The sequence below is a fragment of the Triticum urartu genome, chromosome 5 (assembly GCF_003073215.2).
Source record: "Triticum urartu cultivar G1812 chromosome 5, Tu2.1, whole genome shotgun sequence".
Classification (NCBI taxonomy): domain Eukaryota; kingdom Viridiplantae; phylum Streptophyta; class Magnoliopsida; order Poales; family Poaceae; genus Triticum; species Triticum urartu.
Window position 1 is genome coordinate 480,017,179 of NC_053026.1, and position 27,933 is coordinate 480,045,111.

The 27,933-nt window shown below is 43.5% G+C and overlaps 1 pseudogene; it reads left to right on the plus strand.

The window, feature by feature from the left end:
• The first annotated feature begins 16,217 nt into the window (after positions 1 to 16,217).
• On the plus strand, positions 16,218 to 27,163 carry LOC125507193 (annotated as a pseudogene).
• The last annotated feature ends 770 nt before the right edge of the window (positions 27,164 to 27,933 follow it).

Genomic DNA, 27,933 nt, shown 5'->3' on the forward strand with positions numbered 1-27,933 from the left:
AGGATCTCGTTTAATTCGAGATGGCTACTCATTTAAATCCGAGAATAATGGTTGTTCTATTTATATGAGAGATATGTTTTATGGTCATGCTCCGTTGGTGAATGGTTTATTCTTAATGAATCTCGAGCGTAATGCTACACATATTCATAGTGTGAATACCAAAAGATGTAAGGTTGACAATGATAGTCCCACATACTTGTGGCACTGCCACCTTGGTCACATAGGTGTCAAACGCATGAAGAAGCTCCATGCAGATGGACTTTTAGAGTCTCTTGATTACGAATCATTTGACACGTGCGAACCATGCCTCATGGGTAAAATGACCAAGACTCCGTTCTCAGGAACAATGGAGCGAGCAACCAACTTATTGGAAATCATACATACTGATGTGTGCGGTCCAATGAGTGTTGAGGCTCGCGGTGGCTATCGTTATGTTCTCACCCTCACTGATGACTTGAGTAGATATGGGTATGTCTACTTAATGAAACACAAGTCTGAGACTTTTGAAAAGTTCAAGGAATTTCAGAGTGAGGTTGAGAATCAACGTGACAGAAAAATCAAGTTCTTGCGATCAGATCGTGAGGGAGAATACTTGAGTCACGAATTTGGCACACACTTAAGAAAATGTGGAATAGTTTCACAACTCACGCCGCCTGGAACACCTCAGCGTAATGGTGTGTCCGAACGTCGTAATCGCACTCTATTAGATATGGTGCGATCTATGATGTCTCTTACCGATTTACCACTGTCATTTTGGGGCTATGCTTTAGAGACTGCCGCATTCACTTTAAATAGGGCTCCGTCAAAATCCATTGAGACGACACCGTATGAATTATGGTTTGGGAAGAAACCTAAGCTATCGTTTCTAAAAGTTTGGGGATGCGATGCTTATGTCACGAAACTTCAACCAGAAAAGCTCGAACCCAAATCGGAAAAATGCGTCTTCATAGGATACCCTAAAGAAACTATTGGGTATACCTTCTACCTCAGATCCGAAGCAAGATATTTGTTGCCAAGAATGGGTCCTTTCTAGAGAAAGAGTTTCTCTCAAAAGAAATAAGTGGGAGGAAAGTAGAACTTGATGAAGTATTACCTCTTGAACCGGTAAGTGGCGCAGCTCAAGAAAATGTTCCTGAGGTGCCTGCACCGACTAGAGAGGAAGTTGATGATGATGATCATGAAACTTCAGATCAAGTTGCTACTGAACTTCGTAGGTCCACGAGGACATGTTTTGCACCAGAGTGGTACGGCAACCCTGTCTTGGAAATCATGTTGTTAGACAACGGTGAACCTTCGAACTATGAAGAAGCGATGGCGGGCCCGGATTCCGAGAAATGGCTGGAAGCCATGAAATCCGAGATAGGATCCATGTATGAAAATGAAGTATGGACTTTGACTGACTTGCCCGATGATCGGCGAGCCATAGAAAATAAATGGATCTTTAAGAAGAAGACAGACGCGGATGGTAATGTGACCATCTATAAAGCTCGGCTTGTCGCTAAGGGTTATCGACAAGTTCAAGGGGTTGACTACGATGAGGCTTTCTCACCCATAGCGAAGCTGAAGTCCGTCCGAATCATGTTAGCAATTGCCGCATTCTATGATTATGAGATATGGCAAATGGACGTCAAAACGGCATTCCTTAATGGTTTCCTTAAGTAAGAATTGTATATGATGCAGCCAGAAGGTTTTGTCGACCCTAAGAATGCTGACAAGGTGTGCAAGCTCCAACGCTCGATTTATGGGCTGGTGCAAGCATCTCGGAGTTGGAACATTTGTTTTGATGAGATGATCAAAGCGTTTGGGTTTACGCAAACTTATGGAGAAGCCTGCATTTACAAGAAAGTGAGTGGGAGCTCTGTAGCATTTCTCATATTGTATGTGGATGACATACTGTTGATGGGAAATGATATAGAATTCTTGGAAAGCATAAAGGCCTACTTGAACAAGTGTTTTTCAATGAAGGATCTTGGAGAAGCTGCTTATATATTAGGCATCAAGATCTATAGAGATAGATCGAGACGCCTCATTGGTCTTTCACAGAGTACGTACCTTGACAAGATATTGAAGAAGTTCAAAATGGATCAGTCAAAGAAGGGGTTCTTGCCTGTATTGCAAGGTACGAGATTGAGCACGGCTCAATGCCCGACCACGGCAGAAGATAGAGAAAAGATGAGTGTCGTCCCCTATGCCTTGGCGATATGGTCTATCATGTATGCTATGTTGTGTAGCAGACCTGATGTAAACCTTGCCGTAAGTTTGGTAGGAAGGTACCAAAGTAATCCCGGCATGGAACACTGGACATCGGTCAAGAATATCCTGAAGTACCTGAAAAGGACTAAGGAAATGTTTCTCGTTTATGGAGGTGACGAAGAGCTCGTCATAAAGGGTTACGTCGATGCTAGCTTCGACACAGATCTGGATGACTCTAAGTCACAAACCGGATACGTGTATATTTTGAATGGTGGGGTAGTAAGCTGGTGCAGTTGCAAGCAAAGCATTATGGCGGGATCTACATGTGAAGCGGAGTACATGGCAGCCTCGGAGGCAGCACAAGAAGCAGTCTGGGTGAAGGAGTTCATTACCGACCTAGGAGTCATACCCAATGCGTCGGGCCCGATGACTCTATTCTGTGACAACACTGGAGCTATTGCCCTTGCCAAGGAGCCCAGGTTTCACAGGAAGACCAGGCATATCAAGCGTCGCTTCAACTCCATTCGTGAAAGTGTTCAAAATGGAGACATAGAGATTTGTAAAGTACATACGGACATGAATGTGGCAGATCCGTTGACTAAACCTCTCCCTAGAGCAAAACATGATCAACACCAGAACTGCATGGGTGTTCGATTCATCACAATGTAACTAGAATATTGACTCTAGTGCAAGTGGGAGACTGTTGGAAATATGCCCTAGAGGCAATAATAAAATGGTTATTATTATATTTCTTTGTTCATGATAATTGTCTATTATTCATGTTATAATTGTGTTATCCGGAAATCGTAATACATGTGTGAATACATAGACCACAACACGTCCCTAGTGAGCCTCTAGTTAACTAGCTCGTTGATCAAAAGATAGTCATGGTTTCCTGACTATGGGCATTGGATGTCATTGATAATGGGATCACATCATTAGGAGAATGATGTGATGGACAAGACCCAATCCTAAGCATAGCTCAAAGATCGTGTAGTTCGTTTGCTGTAGCTTTTCCGAATGTCAAGTATCATTTCCTTAGAACATGAGATTGTGCAACTCCCGGATACCATAGGAGTGCCTTGGGTGTGCCAAACGTCACAACGTAATTGGGTGACTATAAAGGTACATTACAGGTATCTCCGAAAGTGTCTGTTGGGTTGACACGAATCGAGACTGGGATCTGTCACTCCGTGTGACGGAGAGGTATCTCTGGGCCCACTCGGTAATGCATCATCATCATGAGCTCAATGTGACCAAGTGGTTGATCATGGGATCATGCATTACGGCACGAGTAAAGTGACTTGCCGGTAACGAGATTGAACGAGGTATTGGGATACCGACGATCGAGTCTCGGGCAAGTAACGTACCGATTGACAAAGGGAATTGTATACGGATTGATTGAATCCTCGACATCATGGTTCATCCGATGAGATCATCGTGGAGCATGTGGGAGCTAACATGGGTATCCAGATCCCGCTGTTGGTTATTGACCGAAGAGGCGTCTCGGTCATGTCTGCATGTCTCCCGAACCCGTAGGGTCTACACACTTAAGGTTCGGTGACGCTAGGGTTGTAGAGATATTAGTGCGCAGTAACCCAAAAGTTGTTTGGAGTCCCGGATGAGATCCCGGACATCACGAGGAGTTCCGGAATGGTCCGGAGGTAAAGATTTATATATAGGAAGTCCAGTTTCGGCCATCGGGAAGGTTTCGGGGGTCATCGGTATTGTACCGGGACCACCGGAAGGGTCCCGGGGGTCCACTGGGTGGGGCCACCTATCCCGGAGGGCCCCATGGGCTGATTTGGGAGGGGAACCAGCCCCTAGTGGGCTGGTGCGCCCCCGTTGGGCCTCCCCTGCGCCTAGGGTTGGGAAACCCTAGGGGTGGGGGCGCCCCCCCCCACTTAGCTTGGGGGGGAAGCCACCCCTTGGCCGCCGCCCCCTTGGAGATCCATCTCCTAGGGCCGACGCCCCCCCAAGGCCCCTATATAAAGAGGGGGGGAGGGCAGCCGCACCCTTGCTCTTGGCGCCTCCCTCTCCCTCTGTTACACCTCTCCTCCCCGCTTGCGCTTGGCGAAGCCCTGCCGGGATCCTGCTGCATCCACCACCACGCCGTCGTGCTGCTAGATATTCATCAACCTCTCCTTCCCCCTTGCTAGATCAAGAAGGAGGAGACGTCTCCCAACTGTACGTTTGTTGAACGCGGAGGTGCTGTCCATTCGGCACTTGGTCATCGGTGATTTGGATCACGTCGAGTACGACTCCATCAACCCCGTTCTCTTAAACGCTTCCGCACGCGATCTACAAGGGTATGTAGATGCAATCCTCTCTCCCTCGTTGCTAGATGAGTCCATAGATTGATCTTGGTGATGCATAGAAAATTTTAAAATTCTGCTACGTTCCCCAACAGGACGATAGTATTCGGACACCGGAAGTGTTTCGGAATGTATTGGGTACGTATCGGAGTACCAGAGGGGTTACCGAAACCCCCCGGGGTAAGATATGGGCCCTATGGGCCATAGGAGGGAGGCAAGGCAGCCCACAAGGGGTGGCTCCCCCCTAGGGAGGAGTCCGAATTGGACTAGGGGAGGGGGCGCGGCCCCCCTTTCCTTCTCCTCCTCCCTCTCCTTTCCCCTTTCCCTTTCCGGTAAAAGGAAAGGGGGGCGAATTGGACTAGGAGTCCAAGTGGGACTCCCCCCACTTGGCACGCCCCCTAGGCCGGCCTCCTCCCCTCTCCCTCCTTTATATACGGGGGCAGGGGGCACCTCTAAGGCACATCAATTGTTCATAGCCTTGTGTGGTGCCCCCTCCACCATTTACTCCTCTGGTCATATTGTCGTAGTGCTTAGGCGAAGCCCTGCGCGGATCACTTCACCATCACCGTCACCATGTCGTCGGTCTGACAAAACTCTCCCTCGACACTTTGCTGGATCAAGATTTCGAGGGACGTCATCAAGCTGAATGTGTGCAGAACTCGGAGGTGCCGTACGTTCGGTGCTTGATCGGTTGAATCAGAAGACGTTCGACTACATAAACCACATTAAGCTAACGCTTCCACTTTCGATCTACGTGGGTACGTGGACACACTCTCCCCCTCTCATTGCTATGCATCTCCTAGATAGATCTTGCGTGATCGTAGGATTTTTTTTGAAATTGCATGCTATGTTCCCCAACAACATCATATACAACCTTCCTCAAGAAACCCGTTAAGGAATGCAAGTTTTTTACATCCATTTGCCAGATTTCATAATCATAAAATGCGGCAATTTCTAACATGATTTGGACAGACTTAAGCATCTCTACGGGTGAGAAAGTATCATCAGTCAACCCCTTGAACTTGTCGAAAACCTTTTGCAACAAGTCGAGCTTTGTAGACATTGATATTACTGTCAGCGTCCGTCTTCCTCTTACATATCCATTTGTTCTTTATGGCATGGCAATCATCGGGCAAATCCACCAAAGTCCACACTTTGTTCTCATACATGGATCCTATCTCAGATTTCATGGCCTCAAGTCATTTTTTGGAATTTGGGCTCATCATAGTTTCTTCATAGTTCGTAGGTTTGTTGTTGTCCAACAACATGACTTCCAGGACAGGATTGTCGTACCACTCTGGTGCGGAACATGTTCTGGTTGACATATGAGGTTCAGTAGTAACTTGATCTGAAGTTTGATGATCATCATCATTTGCTTCCTCTTTGGTTGTGTAGGCATCACGGGAATGACTTTCTCTCATGTACTACTTTCCAATTCGAGAGAAGGTACAACTACCTCATCAAGTTCTACTTTCCTCCCACTCACTTCTTTTGAGAGAAACTCCTTCTCTAGAAAGGACCCATTCTTAGAAACAAAGATTTTTCCTTCAGATATGTGGTAGAAGGTATACCCAATAGTTTTTTTCTGTTATCCTATGAAGACGCACTTCCCCGCTTTGGGTTTGAGCTTATCAAGCTGAAGCCTTTTTACATAAGCATCGCATCCCCAAAATTTTAAGAAATGACAGCTTAGGTTTCTTGCCAAACCACAGTTCATACGGTGTCATCTCAATGGATTTAGATGGTGCCCTATTTAATGTGAATGTGGTTGTCTCTAATGCATAACCCCAAAACGATAGTGGCAAATCAGCAAGAGACATCATAGAGCGCACCATATCGAATGAAGTACGGTTATGATGTTCGGACACACCATTATGCTGTGGTGTTCCAGCTGGCGTGAGTTGTGAAACTATTCCGCATTGTTTTAAATGAACGCCAAACTTGTAACTCAAATATTCGCCTCCATGATCAGATCGTAGAAACTTTATTTTCTTGTTATGATGATTCTCCACTTCACTCTAAAATTCTTTGAACTTTTCGAACGTTCCAGACTTGTGTTTCATCAAGTAGATATACCCATACCTACTCAAATCATCTGTGAAGGTGAGAAAATAATGATACCCTCCGCGTGCTTCAACACTCATCGAACCACGTACATCGATATGTATTATTTCCAATAAGTCATTAGCTCGCTCCATTGTTCTGGAGAACAGAGTTTTAGTCATCTTTCCCATGAGGCATGGTTCACAAGTATCAAATGATTCATAATCAAGTGATTCCAAAAGTCCATCCGCATGGAGTTTCTTCATGCGATTTACACCAATATGACCTAAACGCAGTGCCACAAGTATGTTACACTATCATTATCAACTTTGTATCTTTTGGCATCAATATTATGAATATGTGTATCACTACGATCGAGATTCAGTAAACCATTTACATTGGGTGTATGACCATAGAAGGTTTTGTTCATGTAAACAGAACAACAGTTATTGTCTGACTTAAATAAATAATCTTATTGCAATAAACACGATCTAATCATGTTGATGTTCAACGCAAATACCAAATAAAATTTATTTAGGTTCAACACTAATCTCGAAGGTAGAGGGAGTGTGTGATGGTGATCATATCAATCTTGGAAACACTTCTAACACACATCATTACCTCGCCCTTAACTAGTCTCGGTTTATTCTGCAACTCCTATTTCGAGTTACTAATCTCAGCAACTGAACCGGTATCAAATACCCAGGGGCTACTACGAGCACCATTAAGGTACACATCAATAACATGTATATCAAATATACCTTTGTTTACTTTGCCATCCTTCTTATCTGCCAAGTATTTGGGGGCAGTTCCGCTTCAAGTGACCATTTCCTTTGTAGTAGAAGCACTCAGTTTCAGGCTTGGGTCCAGCTTTGTGCTTCTTCACGGGAGTGGCGACTTGCTTGTCGTTCTTCTTGCAGTTCCCTTTCTTTCCCCTTCCTTTTTTCTTAAAACTGGTGGTCTTGTTAACCATCAACACTTGATGTTCTTTCTTGATTTCTACCTCCGCTGATTTCAGCATTGCAAAGAGCTTGGGAATTGTTTTTGTCATCCCTTGCATATTATAGTTCATCGCGTAGCTCTAGTATCTTGGTGATAGTGACTGGAGAACTCTATCAATCACTATCTTATTTGGAAGATTAACTCCCACTTGATTCAAGCGATTGTAGTACCCAGACATTCTGAGCACATGCTCACTGGCTAAGTTATTCTCCTCCATCTTGTAGGCAAAGTACTTGTCAGAGGTCTCATACCTCTCAACACGGGCATGAGCCTGAAATACCAATTTCAGCTCTTGGAACATCTCATATGTTCCACGGCGTCAAAACGTCTTTGGAGCCCCGATTCTAAGCCGTAAAATATGGTGCACTAAACTATCAAGTAGTCATCAGATCGAGCTTGTCAAACGTTCATAACATCTGCATCAGCTTCTCTAGAAGATATGTCACCTAGCGGTGTATCAAGGACATAATTCTTCTGTGCAGCAATGAGGATAATCCTCAGATCATGGACCTAGTCCGCATTATTGCTACCATCATCTTTCAACTTAGTTTTCTCTAGGAACGTATCAAAAATTGGGGAAGCTATATCGCAAGCTATTGATCTACAACATAATGTGCAAAGACATTTTGACTATGTTCATGATAAATCTTAGTTCAATTAATCAAATTACTAATGAACCCCCACTTAAATCAACATCCCTCAAGTTGTCTAAGTGATACATGATCCAAATCAACTAAACCATGTATGATCATCACGTGAGATGGAGTAGTCTTCAATGGTGAACATCTTTATGTTGATCATCTCTACTATATGACTCATGTTCGACCTTTAGGTCTCTAGTGTTCCGAGACCATGTATGTACATGCTAGGCACGTCAAGTTTAACCCAAGTATTATGTGTGTGCAAAACTGGCTTACAGCTGTTGTATGTGAACATAGAGTCTATCACACCCGATCATCATGAGGTGCTTTGAAATGACGAACTTTGGCAACAGTGCATACTCAGGGAGAACACTTTTATCTTCAAATTAAGTGAAGAGATCATCTTATAAGGCTACCATCGTTCTAAGCAAAATAAGATGCATAAAGGATAAACATCACATGTAATCAAAATTTGTGACATGATATGGCAATCATCATCTTGTGCTTTTGATCTCCATCTTCAAAGCATCGACATGATCTCCATCGTCACCGGCTCGACACCTTGATCTCCATCATTGCATCGGGGTCGTCTCACCAACTATTGCTAACGCATAGCAATAAACTAAAGCAATTACATGGCGCTTAAAGATTGACACGCAGGTCATACAATAATTAAAAGACAACCCTAAGGCTCCTCTTGTTTGTCGATATTACAAAACATGATCATCTCATACAACAATGTACATCACATCACGTCTTGACCATATCACATCACAACATACCCTGCAAAAACAAGTTAGACGTCCTCTACTTTGTTGTTGCAAGTTTTACGTGGCTGCTACGGGCAACTAGCAAGAACCATTCTTACGTATGCAAAACCACAATGGTGATTATCATGTTTGCTATTTTAACCTTCTTCAAGGATCGGCTGTAGTGAAATTCGATTCAACTAAAGTAGGAGAAACACACACCGGCCAGCTACCTTTATGCAAAACAAGTTGCATGTCAGTCAGTGGAACCGGTCTCATGTACGTGCACATGTAAGGTTGGTCCGGGCCGCTTCATTCCACAATACCGCCGAATCAAAATAAGACGTTGGTGGTAAGCAATATGAACATCACCGCCCACAACTTCTTTGTGTTCTACTCATGCATATCATCTACGCATAGAACTGGCTCATGATGCCACTGTTGGGAACGTTGCATGGAAAACAAAAAAATTCTACGCACATGCAAGATGTATCCATGGAGATGCATATCTATGAGAGGGGGAGAGCATCTACATACCCTTGTGGATCGCTAATCACAAGCGTTTATCACACGGTTGATGTAGTCGTACTCTTCGCGATCAGATCACGATCCAACCGATCTAGTGCCGAACGGACGGCACCTCCAAGTTTAGCACACATGCGGCTCAATGACGTCTCTTCCTTCTTGATCCAGCAAGAGAGAGAGGATAAGTAGATGGTATCACAATCAACATGACGGCATGGTGATGGTGGTGGTGGTGGAGCACCGACAGTGCTTCGCTAAGCGTTGCCGGGACGAGGCGGTGGAACTACGGAGTAACGGAAGAGAGAGGAGCACCAAGGGCTTGTTGTATCCTCTTGGGGTGCCCCTCCCCTCTATATATAGGTGTAGGGGCGTGGGAAACAGCCCCTCCAAGCCCTAGGACGCAGCTAAGAGGGAGAGGACTTGGACTCCAAGTCCAATCCTATTCCTACTAGGATTCCTTCCTTTTTTGCCTTCCCTAGCCACATGGGCTTTTGAGAACTTGGCGTGACTAGCCCAATAAGGCCAGGGCGCCTCCCCACAGCCCATTCTAGCCCTTGGGTCATGCTGAACCCACTTGTGGACTTCCGGACCCCTCCGGAATCCTCTGGAACCTTCTGGAAGCTTCCCGGTACAATACCGAAAAAACTGCACCTTTTTCCGGAACCCAAAATATGACTTCCCCTATATAAATCTTTACCTCTCGACTACTCCGAGACTCCTCGTGACATCTGGGATCTCATTCGGGACTCCGAACAACATTTGGTTACCACTCATCAAATATCCCAATACTACTTTAGCGTCAACGAACGTTAAGTGTGAGACCCTACGGGTTCGGGAATTATGTAGTCATGACCAACAAACCCCTCCAGTCAATAACCAATAGAGGGACCTGGATGACCATATTGATTTCTACATATTTCACGAAGATCTTTTATCGGTTCAACCTTTATGACAACATACGTAATTCCCTTTGTCTGTCGGTATGTTACTTGCTCGAGATTTGATCATCGGTATCTCTATACCTAGTTCAATCTGGTTACTGGAAAGTCTCTTTACTCATTCCGTAATACATCATCTTGCAACTAACTCCTTAGTCACTTTGCTTGCAAGTTTCTTGTGATGTGTATTACCGAGAGGGCCCAGAGATACCTCTCCGATACATGGAGTGACAAATCCCAATCTCGATTCACACCAACTCAACAGATACCTTCGGAGATAACTGTAGAGCATATTTACGATCACCCAGTTACATCGTGACGTTTGATAGCACACAAGGTATTCCTCTGGTATCCAGGAGTTGCATGATCTCATGGTCGAAGGAACATGTATTTGACATTAAAAAAGCAGTAGCAATAAACTGAACAATCATATGATATGCTAATAGTTGGGTCTTGTCCATCACATCATTCTCCTAATGATGTGATCCTGTTATCGAATGACAACTCATGTCTATGGTTAGGAAACCTTAACCATCTTTGATCAACGAGCTAGTCTAGTAGAGGCTCACTAGGGACATGTTATTTGTTTATGTATCCACACATGTATTTAAGTTTCCGGTCAATAAAATTCTAGCATGAATAATAAAATCTTTATCATGATTAAGGAAATATAATAATAACCATTTTATTATTGCCTCTAGGACATATTTCCATCAGATTCTGCCTTCGATCTTCGTTCCAGGGACTGTTCTTGGGACAGTTCAAGGGATTTCAAGAACGGTCTACACCAACTCTTCTCTGTTACAACTCAAAGTTGGTAATGATCCAATCTAACCTTGTATGCATCTTCACAATGATCCTGGTTCTTGATTCGTTGGGTGGATTTTTTTTGTTTTCTACTATGTTTCCCAATATCTTGGGTGTTTGGGCACCATAGACGGAAGAGGTCACCTCAGAGCCGCATTTCATTGTGGTGATATTGGGAGCCTCTTATTAAGTTGTGGAGATTGCCCCAATCCAGTTGCCGCCTTCAAGGGCACAACTAGTGGATTCATGACACCTTGCATTGTGTGAGGGCGTGAGAAAATAGGGTGAGCCATTGTGGCGCTTGGGGAGCATCGTTCCTCCACGCCCTCCAACGGAGATGTATCTCCCCCAAAGGAGGGAACTTCGGAAACCCATCCTCGTTTCCACTTGCGGTTGCTTCTATCCTTTATTTTGTGCAAGCTTATTATCTTGTGTTTACTCTTGCTTGCACTTGTTTGTTTGGTGTGCTTGTCATAGGTTGTGCACTTGTTGTTTGGTGTGCTTGCACTTCTATCCTTTGGTAGTAACGTTTTGGTTGTTTCATTCCACTCTTGTGCTCCTCGAAAGAGGTGCCTCTGTTTTTACATGAGTGTTTTTTCGTGCTCCTCTATGTGTGTAATGTTGCGAGCCATGAGATTTGCACTCCAAATTACAAAAACAGAGATCTCCTTTATACCTTACTTCCACTACCAAAACAAGCGAAGAAGTCTCAATTGGGATTCATAGGTGTGTGCAAGGTTCTTTGAACAATATTGAATTTGTAGCCGCAAAGGAGCATGGGTGGGCTCACCGAATGTAGGGGGTTTCACTGCCGATGAAGTATGGTTTGTGGGTGGATACGCCGAAGGCGCTGCCGTAGCGTGATGATTCGCCAGACACAGGTTGTGTAGGCCACGGTGGGGAGCTCATGGCTGAGCCAACATGAGTGACGGGGAGCTTGGGCATGACAACGGTGAAGAAGGCCCATTCTAGCATTGTCGGTCAACATGGGATCGTGTGCGGGGCTCCTACTGCATCTCTAAGCTCATGCAACTTTGTTCCTACCTACATCAGGGCTCATCGACGACGTGGTAGAGAGTGTGGCAGGGTTGCACGGTGGGGAGATGGGGGTGTTTCTAGTGCTGGGGGCGCGCGCCTTAGGGCGGGAAAGGGAAACCAGGTTGCCTGAATTTGCTCAGAGCTGTCAGTCTCGAGCTAAAATGGGCTATGAGTACATTTTGGGACAAAAAACTCAGAATAAAAAAATAGATCATGATTAATTCCGTAAACCAGAAAATTTCTCTTGGTATATAATATTTTTGAACACAGTATAGATGCAAACACTCATACATACACTCATACACTTACCCCCTAGGAACGTATGCATAGACCTCACCCCCATGAGCGCATCCGCGAGACCAAGCCGACATATGATCTTGAGATTGACAAAGTCACCACGGCGCCTCCATAGTCGATGGGAACATCTCCTTCCCTTGAACGAATATCAACAGAAAGCCTAAAATAAATCTAGAAAAATGCGAGCACCGATGCCAAATTTAGAATTTGAACCTTGGTGGGCTAGTTCCATCATAAAGAACCTAAACATCTAAGCTAGGCTCGGTTCGCCCTTGTATATAATTTTTGGGATTCGCTGGATTACTAGGAAGGGAACGAATGGGACACATGGGCAAATGGACTCGTCTTTCAACTTTTTAGTAGTTTTACAAATGGTAAAAAAGTCATGAAAACTATCAGCAACAAACTTAATAAAGCGCTACACTCACGTAAAAATTATGGGGACGAAATGACTTTATTGGTATCTTTCAAGGCAAAGTCAAAATCAGCACTATATTAGGAGCACTATTGAAAGATCGTCGATGCCGCCTAGAGGGGGTGAATAGGCGTTTTAAAATAATTACGGTTCAGGATTTAACAAATGCGGAATAAACCTAGCGGTTAATTTGTCAAGCACAAAACCTAAAACAACTAGGATCACCTATGTGCACCAACAACTTATGCTAAGCAAGATAAGCAACTATGTGATAGCAAGATATATGACAAGAAACAATATGGCTATCACAAAGTAAAGGGCATAAGTAAAGGGGCTCGTGTAAGAGATAACCGAGGCACGCGGAGACGATGATGTATTCTGAAGTTCACACCCTTGCGGATGCTAATCTCTGTTTGGAGCGGTGTGGAGGCACAATGCTCCCCAAGAAGCCACTAGGGCCACCGTAATCTCCTCATGCCCTCGCACAATGCAAGATGATGTGATTCCACTAAGGGACCCTTGAGGGCGGTCACCGAACCCGTACAAATGGCAACCCTTGGGGGCGATCACCAAACCCGTACACTTTGGTAACCCTTCGGGGCGATCACCGGTACCCGTCAAATTGCTCGGGGCGATCTCCACAACCTAATTAGAGACCCCGACGCTTGCCCGAAGCTTTACACCACAATGATTGAGCTCCGAACAACACCAACCGTCTAGGGCGCCAAGGCACCCAAGAGGAACAAGCTCTAGGGTGCCCAAACACCCAAGAGTAATAAGCTTCTCAAACTTCACTTCCACGTAGCACCGTGGAGAACTCAAACCGATGCACCAAATGCAATGGCAAGGGCACACGGAGTGCCCAAGTCCTTCTCTCTCAAATCCCACCGAAGCAACTAATGCTAGGGAGGAAATTGAGAGGAAGAACAAGAAGGAGAACACCAAGAACTCCAAGATCTAGATCCAAGGGGTTCCCCTCACATAGAGGAGAAAGTGATTGGAGGAAATGTGGATCTAGACCTCCTCTCTCTTTTCCCTCAAAAACTAGCAAGAATCCACGGAGGGATTGAGAGTTAGCAAGCTTGAAGAAGGTCAACAATGGGGGAAGAACACGAGCTCAAAGGATAAGATTCATTGGGGAAGAAGACCCCCTTTTATAGGAGGGGGAAAATCCAACCGTTATGTGCTCAGCCCGCACATGAGCGATACTACCGCTCAGGCAGAAGAAACAGGGAAAAGGAGCAACAAAACATGAACCTTGGGGCGGTAGTACCGCAGGAGACAGCGGTACTACCGCTGGGTTAAGCGGTACTACCGCACCCTTCGGCGGTACTGTCGCGCAGAACGAAGGGGAAAGGGAAAGAGGGAACCGGGCGGTACTACCGCGGAGGAAGGGCGGTACTGCCGCTAAGGAGCGGTACTGCCGCACTACTGCCGCAGCGAGGTACCGCACAATCTGACACAAAAAAAGACCCCTCGAATCGACGCGGTAGGGACATGGTAAGCCAGCGGTAGTACTGCTGCAGAGTCACCGCCGGTACTACCGCTGCGGAGCGGTACTGCCGCTTGTGACCCCTCAGCGTTACTACCGCTGGGTACCACGGTACTACCACTGGGACCCTGTCAAAAACCACACTCAAGAAAACAAGAACTGCCATAACTTCTGCATATGAGCTCCGAATTGAGCAAACTCAAGCTTGTTAGAAACAAGACGACGAGTAGCATCAGAACAGCGACTGGTTATAGTAAGAAGAGGTAGGGGAGGTATGCCTAACAAATGGAGGAGTGAAACCTCCAACCGAGAAGAACCGACAAAACCTCCAACATCGAAAACATCATAGAAGATGCATGTGAACTCCGTTTTCGATGAACTCGAGCTTGTCATCAAGATGACCATAAGCTCCAAAACTCTCAAAGAGAGCCAAACAAGAACCAATAAAGATGATGCAAGGATGCAATGGTTTGAGCTCCCTATGAATGATACGATCAAGCTACTCATCGAGAGCCCCCCTTGATAGTACGGCAATTGATCCTATAACCCGGTCTCCCAACTACCATCATGAGACCGGTAAAATAGAAAACATATCAAGGGCAAACCTTTGCCTTGCACATGGTCCACTTGAGCTAGATGATGACGATCTTGACTCCCTCAAGTTGGACCACCTTTCTTGATTGTGTTGACTCGATGAAGACTAGTTGATTGCTCCCCCATACTCCACTATGGGTGAGCCACTCTTCCGTACATCTTCACAAGTCCATTATCACCAAAAAGGACGGCAAGCTTCAAGCATTCGATCTCTTCGTGATGCTCCACTTGAACTTGCACACCGCAACCATACCATGGGATCACTTGATCCCTCTAGGTACATCTGCTGCGCTTTGTGAGTTGATCAACTTGATTCACTCTTGACTTAGTCTTGATTAACCTTGAACCTTTCCAATTCTCTTCATTTGGATGATGTCTTGAAGGTAGACATGAATGATCACACAATCTTCTTCTTCAAGACATGCTTGCAATAAGCTCAACTCTCACATGACAAATCTTTGGATAATTCCATGAATAACACCTTGGACGACACAAACTCTCCTTGAAATCAACACATGTACTCCAAGAAAAGCCTATGGACAAAACCTTCAAATATAACTCAAGGCAACCATTAGTCCATAGAGATTGTCATCAATTACCAAAACCAAACATGGGGGCACCGCATGTTCTATCAACTATTCAGTCTGTATTGTCATGGACACTTTGTTTTTATGCTCAGATTTTTAGGGGCATTTTTTCGTGGTCAATTTATTTTTACGAGTAGCCCAATAAGTCAACCTTGTTCAAAAAAAAAGTTATGAAGATTTATGACTTTTTTCCAAAATTGCTAATCTTTTTTCCATGAATTTTTATAGGGTCCATCCACCACCAGGTTCACATGGTATTTTTCCAATATTACTGTTCCTATACGACAAGAGAACGCGTTGGCAGCGAGAGAGATGACTAAGCCAAATGCAGGAGAGAAGAGTACTTTTTACCATGGCATTTTTACTGTAGCCGTAGCACCACGGCGCTCTCTAGACCAGCTGCGGCACTGTTCAGTGTTCACCACGGCTGGCTGCCGCCCTCCTCTCTTTACCAGCCCCGTGAAAAAGGGCCCGAATTCCAAGACACCACACCAAAAGACTGCCATCCTCCCTCTTCCTCTCCCACAAGACACCACAAACTTTTTTTCTGTACTACCTCTAGCTCTTATCGGTTACATCACATGGAGATTGCACCCCTCGAAGTATTAATTGTTGATGAGGCTGCTCAAGTGCGGGAGTGTGAATTGGTGATCCCATTACGTCTGCATTGGTTAAAACATGTTGTTTTGGTAGGAGATGACTATCAGCTGAGTGCAATGGTTAAAAGCAAAGTAAGGTTTTGCCTCACCCTCTTTATATTGTCTGAATTCATTTGTTAGTCATTGGCACATTTATCAACAAGATAAACTTATGATACTGAAATGCTAAGAATAGAAAATGTGACGGCCATATCTTTCTTTTATGTCTCATTGTTATTTATCTGTTTTCGATAATGTTACTTACTTTCATTGGTTGTCTCTAGGTATGCAAAGAAGCTAGATTTGTGACAAGTTTATTTGAGAGATTGGTTATGCTCAAATTTGATAAGCATTTGCTGAATATACAGTATCGCATGAATCCTTGTATCAGCTTATTTCCAGATCCTCAGTTTTATGAGAGGAAGATTTTAGATGGTCCCAATGTCATGTCTCCTAGTTATAATAAGGATTACACATGCCTCCCTTTTGGGAGCTACACGTTTATAAATCTCACTGATGGAAGGGAAGACACAGAGGGCATGGGAAACAGTCACAGAAACATGGCTGAAGTTGCTGTTGTTTTGCACCTAATCAATACCATCTTTAAATGTATGTCTAAGCTGAACCCTATCCTTTCTTTAACCTTAATATCCTTTCTAGTTATTTTTTAAGAAGCTACTTGGGCATGGGATCTTTAGAATCTGACGTGATCTGCCGTTCTTGTATTGCATACTGCATGACCTTCATTGGTAGAAAGGTGTTCACCACAATAGTGTACGTTTGAGAGTCCAGTTTTCTATGTGTATCTCTTGATATGGTTAATTACATCAACCCGACTTTATTAGATTTCAATTCTACTGCCCTGTTCGGTAAACAATGTATTTTTATTTTGAAAAAAGAGAGCATTAGATAGATGACATGAAAGATGAAGCATTATGCTCTATCAGAGTTGTTTGGCCATTGCCTGGACCCGCCTTGGTAACTTCTATTATCATCGGACTTCGTAGTTGAAAAGCAATGATATGTCAATGATTTGGTGACACGGAATCAACTTAAATTTGTTGAAGAATATTCTTTCAATAGCCTTGTCAAATAATTGATCCGTAATGATCAGTAAGCATACCACCTAAGTTTTTTCTGCAGCTTGGAAAAGGACAGACCAAGGGCTCAACATCGGTGTGGTCTCTCCATATAACGCTCAAGTTGATGCAATTAAAAATCGACTTGGCCAAAAATATAATACGTGTGATGGCTCTCATGTGCGAGTGAAGTCCATTGATGGTTTCCAGGGAGAAGAGGATGATATAATAATACTGTCAACTGTTAGTTCCAACGGGAGAGGAGTTGTTGGATTTCTTGCTGATAATCGAAGAACAAATGTTGCTCTTACTAGAGCAAGGTGTGCATCAATTTTTTTGCGGTCCCTTGTTTTATTGCTGTTCAAAGTATGTCAGACTGATGATAGAAATTATCTGATGGATGCTTTATTCATACAGGCACTGTCTTTGGATTGTTGGGAATGCTCATACACTTCATAAAAGTGGGACCGAATGGACAGACCTTGTTGCTGATGCGGAGAGACGTAAATGTATTTTCAGTGCCACTAATGACGCAACCATCTGTAGGTTGGTTTTGCTAGTAAAGCAAGACCTTGATGAACTTGAGGATCTTCTTAGTGCTGAATCAGCGGTTTTCAGCAATACCAGATGGAAGGAAAGTGCCATGGTTTCAGCCAGTTTGGCTTTGAACTACTTTCTTATTTTCTAATATGCGGTTGCACTTAAATTACCCAGAATGCAAACCACATGTATATGCATTTGTTTTATGAGACTCATGCTTGTTGTCAGGTAGTTAGGGTTTACTGAATATACAGTTCCTTTATAGTGTGATTTTTTTGTGTTCATGATAGATCTGTTTTTTACTTTTTGGAGTCATGTATGTGGTTCACTTGTCTCTGCTAGGCTGGTTGCTCTGCAATTGGATTGTGAGAGGTTTGTAAATAAGATTTTCAGGACATGTGCTACTTTGTGAAGCTCCTAATTTTCTTGAAGTACACAATGTTCATTTTTCTTGTATACATTCTTTCTCATGTTCCATTTTTTGTATTCATGTATTCAACAGGTCATTCTTAGCGACGAGTTTAGAAAGTCTTTCACCAAACTAAAATCACCACAGCTCAGGAAGGAAGTACTCCAAAATCTTATCAAACTTGGAGATGGTTGGAGGACAACAGTCAAGAACCTTGATATGCCTGGTGTTTCTCATCTTGTAAAAGTATACAAGGTCTGGGACTTGTATCTTGTTTGGAGTACTGACATTGAGAAAACTGAAAGAACGTATTCCCAGATAATAAGAATTTGGGACCTACTGTCACAGCAATATGTTGCAAGGATTGTTCAACGCCTCGAGAATCTATTCTAGATGTACACGGATGATTACCTGGATCATTGCAGGAGAGTGCAGGCACAAGGGTATGAGTTTTTTTATTGTTAATGGGCTATAATCAGGTTTCTTAGATTTTTTATACCTCTGATACTTACAGAGATGAACTGTCTGTAAATAGTTCATGCCTACAAATGAATTGCCTGAAGACATTCTTCTAATCTTTGCCCTCCTTTTTGTTGTGGATAACAGGAAACTGGAGGTTCCAATGGTTTGGGATATTGTGCATGATATTATCCGCTATAACAAGGATTGCAAAGCTGATGCTCATGAAGAGCATGATCCCATGGATACATCATATGGCATGGAGAATTCAAAAGTTAGTGAAAGCTTCCTACTGATGAAATTCTACTCTTTATCATCTGGAATGGCAAAGCATTTGCTGACAGCTACTGATGGGTCTGAAATCGACATCCCCTTTGAACTGACGGATGAAGAGAAGGTGATAATCCAATTCCCGCTCACTAATTTTATAGTTGGGAGGTCAGGCACTAGAAAAACCACTGTACTGACAATGAAACTGATTCAAAACGAGCAACAGTCATTGATTGCATCGCAAGGTTTAAATTTGGATGGAGCTGATTTATCAGGGGTAGATGACAATAATATTATGTCAACAAAGAATGGAGGAGAAAGTTCTGTGAAACAAGTATTTATCACTGTAAGCCCAAAGCTATGTTCAGCCATAAAAGATCACATCTGCAAACTTAAAAGGTAAGTCAGTTGAATTGAAACCCCTATTTAAAAGTATTACATATGTTTACACCATTTTGGAAATTATTTTTATAGGACTATTTAAGTGGACAGAAATGTGTGCATGAGTTGGCTCAATTTTTTTCCCACTATACTTCTTTCTGTTAGAGGTAGTGAGGGTAGGCCTTGAATGTTGCTGGGCTAGGCGTGCACTCAGCCACTCACATGACTAGCCCACTGAGCCATGCTTGGTGCTCTTTTGTGAAATTATACATTGCAAGTGGGTTTAATGATTTCTTATGAAGATACTCGCTTTGCTTCTTTTATGTTTTGTACCAACAATAATCCTTGTATTAATTCCAATTTATTTTTAACCCTTTACAGATTTGGCACCGGTGATGTCTCTGACCAGTCTAGCATTCTTCACATGCATGACATCATGGATGACCTGGAAGAGTTTACAGAAATTCCTGACAGTTTTTGTGATCTACCTCACGGGCACTATCCTCTTACTATAACATACCGTAAGTTTTTGATGATGCTTGATGGAACATGCCATACATCTTTTTTTGATGCGTTTTATGGTGAAATGAAGTCTAGCTTTGAGAGAGGCCATTCAAGATCTCGTGCAGTGCATACTTTTATTGAATGGAAGGAAGTTACCTATGAAAAATTTGCTACTTCCTACTGGCCTCGTTTTAATGCAGACCTGACAAAAAAATTGATGCGTCCACTGTCTTCACTGAAATAATTTCTCATATAAAGGACGCATATCAAGCAAGCAGGCCTTATACTGGCAAACTGGACAGACAAGATTATGTGATGCTCGCTGATAAAAGAATTTCATCTTTGAACAATGAGATGAGAGATAGAATTTATGATATATTCCTTGAATATGAGAGTATGAAATGCACTACCAGGGAGTTTGATTTGTCAGATTTTGTAAATAGTCTTCACAGCAGTCTTGTATCTGAGGGCTACAATGGAGATATGGTGGATTTTTTTACATAGATGAGGTGCAGGATCTCACCATGACACAAATAGCACTTCTTAAGTATGTCTGTATGAACATCAAGGAAGGCTTTCTTTTTGCTGGTGACACTGCACAGACTATAGCAAGGGGTATCGATTTCAGGTTTGAAGATATCCGTTCACTTTTTTATACTGCATTCCTCGCAGAAAATGAAGCGTCTAATGAAGGACTTAAACATGGGAAAAGAGTCCATCTCTCACATATGTTCCAACTATCACAGAATTTCCGCACACATTGTGGCATCCTCCGTATGGCACAAAGTATCATGAGCCCTTCTGTACTTCTTTTTCCCATCAAGTGTTGATAAGCTTAATCCAGAGACTGGACTTGTACATGGAGAAGCTCCTGTGCTGCTGGAGTCTGATAATGATGAGAATGCAATTATGACTATTTTTGGAGAAAGTAAAAGTAAACATGGTAACCTGCATGGGTTTGGTGCCGAGCAAGTCATATTAGTTCGTGATGATGCTACCAAAAAACAAATTATTGATCTTGTTGGTAAACAAGTTCTTGTTTTGACTATTGTTGAATGTAAGGGCCTTGAGTTTCAGGTATGGGCCTATATATTCAGTTTCATCTGTGTTCATTTTGCAAAATATTTTAACTGTAAAACATGTTGTTTCAAAATGTCAAGTATACTCACTTCTGAGATATTTTCTAGGATGTGATGTTGTACAACTTCTTTGGTTCGTCGCCTTTAAGAAAAAATGGAGAGTTCTCTACGGCTACATGGAAGATAAAGATATTATAGCACACTCGGAGCAGATCTCTCATCCTGGTTTCGACAGAAGCAAGCATTATCTTCTCTGTTCAGAGCTGGAGCAACTCTATGTTGCAATCACACGCACTAGGCAAAGACTCTGGATATGTGAAAATACAGATGATTAATGTCGACCAATGTTTGACTACTGGAAGAAGTTGTGTATTGTAGAAGTTAGATCACTTGATTCTACCCTCATTCGGGCAATGCAGACAGGGAGCAGCAGTGATGATTGGAGGCTACGGGGAACCAAGGTTGGTGATCTTTGCTTGTTTGGTCTGGAAAGCCAATTTTAGTTACCATGCTATGCATTATGTTGCCTACTGAGTGATTTTTTGCATGTTCTTAATCTTGTGAAATTCATGTTTTTTGGTCTCACAGTTGTTCTATGCACACAAATTCTTTGTTAGTCGGGTCACGGCGTGTACCTACTTACAGTTTTTCTGTTCTTCACTTTTACCATTGTTATTCCATCCACAAGTTCTCTCTCTTTTCCTTTTGTAGTTATTCAATGAGAGGCAATTCGAAATGGCTACTATGTGTTTCGAAAAGGCCGGTGATGCACACAGAGAGAAGTGGGCAAGAGCTGCTGGACTTGTAGCGACCGATGACCTTGTCATCTCAAAAAATTTGGAGTTGGGCAAGGCTTCATTGCAAACAGCATCAGAGATTTACGAGTCCATAGGCATGCATGAGAAAGCTGCTACTTGCTATATCAAATTAGGTGACTACAAAAAAGCAGGTCTGCTAACTCTCCATAATTCCCAAGCTGTATCCATACTTTTGAGTTCTCATCATTCCATAACGTTTTACAAATGATAGTTTGTTCTTAAAAAGTTGCCATATAAGTAAATGTCATCAGATTTCAAAACATTTATTCGAAATGAAATCCCTCCATAAATTGCAGACATGCTAATTTTTAGCTTTGATATGGATAATTTTTAGCTCTGTCTGGCACTCTGACTAAACATTGTGTTCCTTGCATTGCCATAGGTATGGTCTATACGCAAAAATGTGGTATTTCTAGACTTGAGGAAGCTAGTGACTGTTTTGCTAGGGCTGAATGCTGGTCGGAGGCAGCTGAAATGTTTTTGAAAGCTAAATGTTACACCAAGTGTTTCTCCATGTGCTCGAAAGGAAAACAATTATACAATCTGGGCTTGCAGTTTGTGCAACAGTTAAAGGAGGAACATTCACTTGAGAATTCAAAATCCTTGGAGGTTTCTACAATCAGAATGAAGTATCTGGATAATTGTGCTCAACATTATTTTGAGCGTGGTGACATAAAGAATATGATGCCCTTTGTTAAAGCTTTCAGCTCTATGGATCATGTACGGGTGTTCCTAAATTCTAGAAATCTTATTGATTAACTATTGAGTTTAGAGATGGAAATGGGTGATTTCCTAGAAGCTGCAGGAATAGCAAAGCATAAAGGAGATGTCTTACTGGAGGTAGACATACTCGAGAAGGCAGATTTGTTTGAGGATGCAACACGGCTTCTCCTCCTCCATATCATTGTGGGTTCCTTGTGGTCTTCAAATAGTAGGGGGTGGCCTCCCAAAAGATATGCAGAGAAGGCAAAGTTGCTTGCAAAATCCAAAGAGATGGCAAAAAAGGTCTCTGAGTGCTTCTACTGCTTTGTTTGCGTCGAAGATGATGCACTGTCAGATGTGAATAAGTCTCTTTCCAGTTTGAATTGCACTTTGCTTGAGGGCAGAAAATGTGCAAACTTACTAGTTGAACTTGTTGCTTCCCGTTCAATCCTTGATGTTCATCTTCAGTCTCGAGCCTCTGGATACAAGATAGAATTAGGGCCAGGATCTGAAGATGAAAATAGCTGTAATGATATGCTGGCCTCTAACCAGATGTCACCCCAAACTCTGTTTTATGCCTGGAATCGCTGGAAGTCGATCATAATCAAAGTACTATCTCATCTTTGCCACACCGATGGTCCAGAATTAAATGACTATGCAGTTGTGTATGAAGATCTTTTTGCCAAGTACTTCGGATTGAGAAAAGATGGTGAAGGTGACAGATATGTGGTGCTGAACATGAATGCAAGTTGGCTTTCCAACGCTGGCAGGAATTCTTTGCAGCAAGACAGCAACAGATGTTTATTGGGTGCCTCCGAGTGTCATTCATGTGCTCAGTGTTTCTGGATGAATGAGCTGTCTTCTGTTGGTTTCAGTGTACTTAAGAAGTTGGAGTCAATTGTTCAAATTTCTCGAAAGTCGGCATCTTGGTATACCCTGGTGAGAACTGTCCTTATCATACATGAGATAGAAAAGTTTTTGGAAGAACCACAGTTCAGCATGCCAAAAGGTTCCATGAAGTTAAGAAGCTTTTTTGTTCTCTGCGGGCGTCGATTCTTTGAGCTAGTTTTTCTTGTGTGGAGAGATGGGACAAAGGGGAGCCTCTCGCATGTACTTGACTCACCAGCTACATATGGATTGATTGCTGATTCTCTTAGTGCAAATCTTCGCCCAGCAAATAAAAATTTGACTTATGGGCATCTTGGGAGAACAACCATGCTTCTGCTTCATACAGCACAATTGGACAAAGTGCTACTTTCAAGACTACTACAGTACCTGGGCAATAATTCTGAGTGGGCAGGTTTTTTTCGATATTTCAAGAGATTTATTGACAGTGGTCGCAATAGATCATCCTTGATCTTCAACTTTAAGCTTGCTCTTGAGTTTACCTTAAGTGTGAAGTGGAAGGATGAACTAGACTACATATCCCTGGCATGTTATGTGGGTCTTATGGAGTGCCTTGGTTTCTTGGCTTCATCATGCTTTGTACAGAATGATTTTATGTGCTGGATGAAATCTCTGTTGGTCAATATGCTGGAGTGCCGTACCAGCAAGGCTTTCATTGACACCTGCCTGGTATCTAAGTCAAGCCCAGATTCTGGTCTTGATGGTGTGGCACACTTATCAGGCCGTTTCATATACGAGACAATTATTACTATCTTGACGACCAAGCATATGCTCCAGGAATGGGTACATAAGACTTCATGTCCTTCCAGTACTTCATACAAAGCAGTCCTCCTGAGACTAGTTGTTACACTTTATCCTCTGATCCTTACTCTTTCTCTGGGGAAGTGCTATGAGGTCACACGTAACCTTGTGAGGAATGAAGTATTTAAGGATTTACCTTTGGAGTTCTCTAAGAAGATTGAAGATGCTTTGAAAATGAGGGCTTGCACACCGAGCAACTTCATAAGAGTTCTTGCTGATGCACTTGCCGCAATCGGAGATCATATGGTAGTTATTGGTTCACCCAAAAGCTCAGTAATATGTCGAAACTTGAATGCCTATATAATAAGCAAGGAGGATTTGCATGATGTTCCGAAGATAATGGCTCTTCTGCGTCTTGAAGAACCAAGTTCTATGAAACAAGAGACTCCATTGCCGGAAAAATATGATGGTAGCAAGCGTCCTGAAGAACCAAGTTCTGTAAAGCAAGAGACTCCACTGCCAGAAAATTCTAATGGTAGCAAGCTAAAAATGTTATTTCTGGAAACATTCCTCTGAATGTAGAGTTAGTAAAGATAGGAATCAGTTCGAGAAAGAAAAAATCAACTGATGTCCTTGTGCCTGTAGAGGTATTTGTTAAGTATATATGTTGTTTTTGTCTTGTACAGGCCCAGGCCCATAGTCTAGAGTGAGGCCCAGGCCCATGTAACCTTGTATATATCTCTCTCCTCCTCAATATAGAAAACTGTTCAGTCATTCTCTCTTCCTCACGTTTTCTAACATGGTATCAGACCAGGACCAAACCCTAGTCCCTCTTCCAGCCGCCACCCATGAAATCACCGCCGGTGAGGTGATTCAGGCGGATCTGTCTGGTGAGGAGACAACCACATCGCTGCCCCATCCCATCTTCATCATCAACCTGTAGGAGCTGCTCTCCAGCAGCTCCTCTGTGTGTCCTCACAGCTGCTCTGTGAGAATACTTCCCCTGCTCTCCAGCAGCCATTTCCAGCAAGCTCTTGGTGCCTTCCCTGCTCTACAGCAAGCTCCAGGCGTTCCCCTTCTATCCAGCAAGATCCAGCAAGCTCCACCTTCTATCCAGTGAGATCCAGATCCAGCTCCTGTTTGTGGCTGTCTGCTGCTCTTCTCTTATTGCTGCCTGCAGCTGCTATCAGATTGGGTGTTTCCAGCTGCTGACCGCTCACCACTATGGCAAGAAATGATTTCGGATTTGGTTCTTTGATCATAGATATCAAGCTTGATGGTTCAAACTACAGGGAATGGGCATTTTCTGCCCGGACTGTCTTAAGGACGGCTGGTTTTGTTTCTCATCTGACAGATGATCCACCTAGTCCAAATGATGATGCAGCAAGGAAGTCTTGGCAAAAGATCAATGATCGTGTGATGGGAGTTTTAATTCTGGGTGTTGAACCCTCACTCCGAATGAGTCTTGAGCATCACACTTCAGCTAAAGAGATATGGAAGTACTTTGAGCAGCACTACCTTCAGCCCAGCAGTGCACTTCATTTCTCCTTGTTGCAGAATTTACACAACACTCGGCAGCCAGAAGACATGTCCATAGAAGAGTACTATGGAGCTTTCACTCGCATCACTGGGCAGCTAGGTTCCATGGTTCCAAAGGGTAATTCTGGTTGTGAGTCATGTGCGGCAAAGGAAAAGTATGACCATTAGACTCTCATGTTTCAGTTTGTGATGGGTCTCAAGCCAGACTTTGAGAACATTCGCACTCAATTGCTTGGTCGTATGACTCCTCCCACCTTGACAGAGGCACTTGCTAGCTTGATCATTGAGGAGACTCGTCTCCGTTCTCTTGGGGCTACTTCTGCGCAGACTCTACACACTAGTGTTCTGGCTTTTCCTCAGCGGCCAGGTGCCTCCAAGGCCACACCTTCAGCTGTCGTTTGCTCATTCTGCAAGAAGGCAGGACACCACAGAGATGGTTGTTTCAAGCTTCATCCAGAGCTCTTAGCTGAGTTTCAGGCTAGACAGGCCCTCAATCAGCAGCTTCGTGCACCCCAGGCTCCTTATCAGCAGCAAGCGAGGGGTGCTTCTACATCTGTTCTCTCTCAGCCCGCTGTTGCTGCAACCCAGCCTTGGGTTCTGGACTCTGGAGCTTCTTTCCATGTGACCTCTGACCACTCTCAGCTTGTGTCTTGCCAGCCAGTGCGGGATGGTGCCTCTGTTCAGACTGCTGATGGTACACCTTGTTCTATTACTCATCAGGGTTCTCTTTGCACATCCAAATTTTCTGTTCCTGCCATCTCCTTTGCTCCAGAGCTGTCCATGAATCTTATGTCTGTTGGCCAGCTTGCTGATATGAACTACTTTGTTGGTTTTGATGACTCGTTTTGTTATGTGCAGGACCGTCAGAGCAAGAGGGTCATTGGAACTGGCCATCGCCATAGAGGATCCACATCCCTCTACATCCTTGACACCTTACACCTTCCTTCAGCTTCCACCACATCCGCGTTCCGGATGGCTGCATCAACATCAAGATCCACTTCGTCGTTTTCTTTTGCCCAGTGGCACCATCGCTTAGGTCACTTGTGTGGTTCTCGTTTATCTACCCTTGTTCGACAAGGTGTTTTGGGTCATGTTTCCATAGATGCTGGTTTTCACTGTAAGGGTTGTAAGCTAGGGAAACAAATACAGCTTCCATACTCTTCCAGCACTACTCATTCTAGTCATCCTTTTGATTTAGTGCACTCTGATGTATGGGGTCCTTCCCCCTTTGTTTCGAAAGGTGGCCACAAACATTATGTCATATTTGTTGATGATCACTCTCGACATACTTGGTCTATTTTATGAAGCATCGTTCTAAGTTATTTTCTATATATAAGGCTTTTGTACATATGGTCCATACTCAGTTTTCCAGTGTTGTTCGTGTTTTTCGTTCTGACTCCAGGGGGAGTATCTATCTATTGCTTTTCGCGAGTTTCTCTCATCTGAGGGTACTCTCCCTTAGCTTTCATGCCCTGGTGCCCATGCTCAGAATGGCGTTGCTGATCGTAAGCATCGCCATATTGTTGAGACAGCTCGTACCCTTCTGATTTCTTCCTTTGTCCCCACTCATTTTTGGGGTGAAGCTATCTCAACTGTTGTTTATCTTATCAATCTCCAACCTTCTACTCGCCTTGAAGGCAAGTGTCCTGGTGAGGTTTTGTTTGGTTCTCCTCCCACGTATGACCACCTCCGTGTCTTTGGTTGTACTTGTTATGTTCTTTTAGCACCTCGTGAGCGTACCAAGTTGACTGCTCAGTCTGCTCAGTGTGTCTTCCTTGGATATAGTCTTGAACATAAGGGCTACCGTTGCTATGATTCTTCTGCTCGCGGCATTCGCTTTTCTCACGATGTCACTTTTGTTGAGGATCAACCCTTCTTCTATTCCCCTTCCACTAAACCATCATCCTCAACTTCTTTAGAGTCTACCTCGTTTCTTTCACTTCCACCTATCTTTTTAGATGAGTCCATAGCTGAACAACCTTCCTCTGTCCTAACATCAGAACCATCTCCACCGCATGTTTCATCTCCTTCCTCACCATCTCCTTTCTCTTTTCCACTAGCTCCACCTCTACATAGTCTTCCTTTCCATTACACTCATCGTTATTCTACTCCTCCAATCAATACTTTCCATTACACTCGTCGTTCTAAAGTTCCATGTGACACGCAGTCATCTATGCCTTTGTCTTCTACTCCTCCAGCCAGTACTACTGATCCTTGCACTGTCGGCTCTTC